Below are 6000 nucleotides of genomic sequence, written 5' to 3' on the forward strand. Positions count from 1 at the left end.
AGTATGGAGGTTCCTCAAAAAGTTGAAAATGGAGCTACTGTATGACCCAGCAATTGCACTACTGGGTATTTACCCCAAAGATACAAATGTAGGGATCCGAAGTTGTACATGCAACCTGATGTTTATAGCAGCAATGTCCACAACAACCAAACTATGGAAAGAGCCAAGATGTCCATCGACAGATGAATGGATAAAGGAGATGTGGTATATATATACAATGGAATATTATGCAGCCATCAAAAGGAATGAAATCTTGCCATTTGCAACAACATGGATGGAACTGGAGGGTATTATGCTGAATGAAATAAGTCACTCAGAGAAAGACATGTATCATATGATCTCACTGATATGAGGAATTCTTAATCTCAGGAAACAAACTGAGGGTTGCTGGAGTGGTGGGGGATGGGAGGGATGGGATGGCTGAGTGATAGACATTGGGGAGGGTATGTGCTATGGTGAGTGCTGTGAATTGTGTAAGACTGCTGAATCACAGACCTGTACCTCTGAAACAAGTAATACATTATATGTAAAAAAAAAAAGAAGAAGATAGTAGGAAGGGAAAATGAAGGGGGGGAAATCGGAGGGGGAGATGAACCATGAGAGACTATGGACTCTGAGAAACAAACTGAGGGTTCTAGAGTGGAGGGAGGTGGGGGGATGGGTTAGCCTGGTGATGGGTATTAAAGAGGACACGTATTGAATGGAGCACTGGGTGTTATATGCAAACAATGAATCATGGAACACTACATCAAAAACTAATGATGTAATGTATGGTGATTAACATAACATAATAATAAAAAAAAAAGATGTTACCATCAGGGGAAAGTGGTTAAAGGGTACACACAATCTCTCTGTACTAGTTCTTACAACTATATATGAATCTACAATTATCTCTAAGTAAAAAGTGTAATTTGAAAAAAATATGGAAGGGTCTCCTCTCTTTCCATTAACATTTAAGCTTACATGAACACAAAAAATTTTAGAAAATGTTCCAGAAAGTGTATTTGGTAGTTTATGTAGAAAGTGATAATTCATACTACTTTTTTTAAAAAAATAACTTATGAAACAGGCTATAATATAGAATATTAACTACTTTATAGCTAAATATCAAAATTATAGCAAACCATAAACACCACTCCTCACTGCACATGCTGGGTTTATACCCTTTGACTCTGACTTTCCAAGTGACCAACCCTCAGGACACCACCCTCAGAACACATAAAAGTTAAAATTGGAAGAGATTTAAAGGGTAATCTTGATAAAATTTCTCACATAAGAGATAAGAAAACAAAAACCAAGAGAGTATAAATGTGGTGGCCAAGGTCCCATGACTAATTTGAGGCAGAGCTGTGCCTGGGACCCCAGTATCTAGGCTCCTAGACCATTGCTCTCATACTCTATTTTAAAAATTTTATGTCTCATATAGATGGTCCTTATTTGCACCATAAAAACAACTGTGTTTTGTGAAACCTGCTTGCTTGTTGGTTCTGTACTTATGGAAATCTGTAAAAATTTGTTCATTAATAATTTAAGGGAAGAGGACTGTGAAATTCTTTCTCTAAATGTGCCTGCTCTTTGCTGAAAGAGCATAAAATTATTAGGATAAAGTTGGGTTAATGGTGACATTCAAGTATAAATTGCATTGTATGGAACATGGCAATGGGCCTTCAAAATTGTAAGACTGATTTTAAATGATCTTAAAATATTGGATGGAGCCAAGTAAATAAAAATAATAACATTAGAGGGCATATTATTTTATTAGTCTTCAAAAATGGTTCCCAGTTTTCTATACACCATTAAGTTAGGGGTATATATAAGTATAACTCAAATGTAACTTTGCTCTTGCTGCCACTTCTGGGACCAGTTACAAACATTGCCACATTAAAAAAAAAAATCCAACTTCAAAAGCAATTATTTGCAGAAATCTTAGAGAAACAAAGGTTCAGAAAACTCTTAGAGAAACAGAAGTTACAGAGCACCTAACATTTCACATTTTCTACTTGTCTTTGATCGCTATCACTCTTTTCCTGAGGCCTTTTAACCCTTCAGAGCTGCCAAATTTCTCTGGTTCTGATGTTCAGTGTTTGTTTTCTGTCTCTGTCTCGTTAAATATCTTTTTCTGCTTCCCTCTCTATGCCTTTCTGCCTCTCTTTCTTTCACTGTCCCTATTTTTATCACTCTCCCTTATTCTCCCTCCCTCCCCTCTTCTCCTCTTCCTCCTTCCTCCTCCTCCTCCTTTCTCTCTCTACCATCTATTGCCTTCCCAAAGCCCACCACCTACCCCTCTGCATAGTTTTCTGCTCTTACCACTTTTCTTACAGGGTGCATACTTCTGGAAAACACAATTTTCCACCTTGTAACATAAGAAACTTCAAAATCAAATCAATGCTTAGTTGGTTGAAATAAAAGCACAACTACAGGATAACGAAAGTGTAAATTGGCCTTGCTTTTTGGCTCACTACGTGTCTTTTGATTAGAAACCAGATAATGACTTACTGGGTATATAAGCAGTGAAATGTGATGTACAAAGCTAACAGAAACACCCAGAAAGCATATATCTTGGTCTAGCAAGCATAGTAATGGCCACTGAGTCACAATGTGAGCACCCTTAACACAGAACATGCCTTTAGTTCTTACTATATTTTTTATTTTTTTCCTTACTATATTGTTTAGTAAAACCTCCACACTTAAAATAGCATTATATTAAGAAAGGTGCCCCTCCCATACACACAATTACATCAGAATCTCATGATGATGGGGATTTCTAATCACAGGAGTTGCACACCATCTGTGATTTGATTCATGGTGATTTGGTTTAAAACATAGCAAAAGAAGTATTTCCATAAAAATAAATCAATAACAGCTACCAAAATCAGGTCAAGTAGTCTGCAAATTCAATAGATAGAATAAATACAATTGTGTACTGGCTGAAGGGAGCTTTACATATGGGTAGGAATGGGTCCCACTTGATCTCACCATTTCTGTCTATACATATTCCTGCCAATCCTTTCTCAATCCAATTTTCCTCCTCAATGGAAAGCAATTAGGAGGCACTGGGTCTTTCCTCATTTTGCTGATGATTAGGAGGAAAAATAGAGCACTGTAGAGCTTTGGGGGAATAGTCAGTGCAGTTGAGAACTTGTTAAGTGAAGTGGAGAGTGAAGGGATGAGTTGTAATCAGGTAGTTCTTTTCATTCATTCATTCAAACTGAAATTAACTATAAAGTTATAAACCTACATCAGATGCTGAGGGGCAGGGTATTAAAACAGAAGCCCTAAAATCAGGTTCTTGAGATTCTCCTCTTCCACATCAGTCCCTGCTCCCATTAGTTTTCCTCCAGCATCTTCTCTTTTATTTTTTTACTCTATTTTGTAGGACCACACTTGTTACCTTATTACTCCCTTGGAAACTTTTCCCACCCCTGAGTTATATATCCATAGAGGTTTCTGATTCTTGATACAGTTTGCTTAACAGAAACTTAGAAAATACAGAGTTAATGTTAGGATTAATCAGCAATATTTGCAACATTTTGAAAATGTTTGCTGGCCTTTAAACTTCATCTCCCACAAAAGAATAACTTAAATCATTGTTTCTCAATCTTAGCACTATTGATATTTTGGGCCTGCTAATTCTTTGTGTGGGGGTTGTGCTGTGCATTGTAGGAATTTTAGCAGAATCCTGTGCTCTAACCCAGTAGAAGCCAGTAGCGTCCCCTAAGTCATGACAACCAAAATTATCTCCAGGTATGGCCAAATGTCCCCTGGGAGACAAAAACCACCAGTGGTTGAGAATCACTGGTATAAATGATGATGATGATAAGACTTTTCCATGTGCCAGAAACTGTTCTATGTGCCCTAAGCACACATTAGCTAATCCCCTTCTCCAACACATGATTCTTAACTTTTGGGAGAAGATGAAAAGGTTATACAGTTTAGAGACCCTAGAGCTAAATTTCATTTTGACTCTATCAGATGGACTCAGCAGTCTTTCACTGTCATAATATAAACTATTTAAAATGTCATTACTGTTTATATAGTTTTCCTTTAAAAGAGGTAGTAACATATTTTTGTATGTATTTGCATGTAGTGTCCGTACATATATTTTTCTACTGTCTTCCCATCAGAAAAAAATATTACTTGAAAAAAAAGAAAATAAATTTGAAGAATTATATTTTTCTTTATAACATCTTTATAGATGTTAAAGTTTGGAGAAGTATCTGTATTTATCATTTATCCAATGCTCTGAAAATATTATAGATTAGTCAAAAATAATCATGTTTAACAGACTTCCTCAAAATACAAAACAGTTAAACAATGAGAACTGATATCAGATACACTTTGGGTTGTTAAATAGTGACAATTGTTGGGGTCAGTGGTTTTTCAATAATGCTATGTTTCCTTTAGCCACATATTGATTTCAAATATCCTGGTATATAGAGAAATTTCTCATCAAGGAGTAAAATAAATAATCACCTAATGATGGTACTATTTTTTCCCAGCTTACTGAAGTGTTTGAATAAATCCTAGCCATAAAACTTTAATATTATTATGTAATAAAGAGGAAGTATTCTGAGATTAAGAATTCCTCATATCCATCAAAAACTAATGATGTAATGTATGGTAATTAACATAATATAACAAAATAAATTAAATTAAATTAAAAAAATAGAAAAGAAAGAACTGAACCTGTCAGCACCTTGATCTTGGACTTCTCAACCTCCAGAACTGTAAGAAATAAATGTGTTGTTTAAGAAAAAAAAAAAAAAAAGGAAGTATTCTGAAATAATTACAAAGTTTTAGTCCATAAAATAGCCTAACACTACAGCTTCAATTCTTTCACCAAAATTCCTTAAAGAACGTTGGGATTAGTTCATCCAAGTGACATTTCCTTCTATTGAATTTAGAAGTTTTTTTTATTTTGTTTGTTTTTCTCATTCTTTTTTTTTTTTTTTTTAAAGATTTTATTTTATTTATTTGAGACAGAGAGAATGAGATACAGAGAGCATGAGAGGGAGGAGGGTCAGAGGGAGAAGCAGACTCCCTGCCGAGCAGGGAGCCCGATGCGGGACTCGATCCAGGGACTCCAGGATCATGACCTGAGCCGAAGGCAGTCGCTTAACCAACTGAGCCACCCAGGCGCCCGTGTTTTTCTCATTCTTGAAATATAAATACATCCAAGAGGACTTAAAGAAACTGAATGTTTAGGCTTCTCTTTCACCTGACAGCTTAATGCTAAACTGATATTTTTTAAATCCAACCCATCTCTACTGACCAAATTATCATTGCTTAAATTACTTATGATTAATATTGTTAAACTATTATGCATTTTTCTGAAGTGAGTTGGCTTATTCTATGAATTTTAATATATTTTTGATTAAATATTTTTTAAGATGTGTGTGGTAAAATAGATATAACATGAAATTTACCACTTTAGTCATTTTTAAGTGTACAGCTCAATGGCATTAAGTACATTTACACTGTTGTGCAACCATCACCACCATCTCTCCCAAGAACTTTTTTCAGCTTTTGAACCAAAAATCCATAACCATTAAACAATAACACCACACTTCTCCCTCCTCCTAGCGCCTGGTAACCACCTTTCTTCTTTTTAATCTCTATCTGATCTCTATTTAATCTCTATCTAATCTCTATCATATAGTATTTGTCCTTTTGTGGCTAGCTTATTTCACTTAGTGTAATGTTTTCAAGGCTCATCCATATTAGAGCACATGTCAGAACTTCTTTCCCTTTTTAAGACTGAATAATTTTCCCATTATATGTATATATCACATTTTGCTTACCCATTCATCCAATGAGCAGGACAGAGATGGGAACATCAATGAAATGTCAATGTGAATGGGGGGTGGGGGAGGGAAAGGAAGGAAGAACAGGGAGGAGGAGGAGGAGAGATAGTAAAATAGGGGGAAATAAAGAAAGAGGAAAGAAGGAAGGAAGGAAGGAAGGAAGGAAGGGAGGGAGGGAGGGAGGGAGGGAGGGAGG

Source organism: Neomonachus schauinslandi, chromosome 8 (assembly GCF_002201575.2).
Source record: "Neomonachus schauinslandi chromosome 8, ASM220157v2, whole genome shotgun sequence".
Taxonomy (NCBI): domain Eukaryota; kingdom Metazoa; phylum Chordata; class Mammalia; order Carnivora; family Phocidae; genus Neomonachus; species Neomonachus schauinslandi.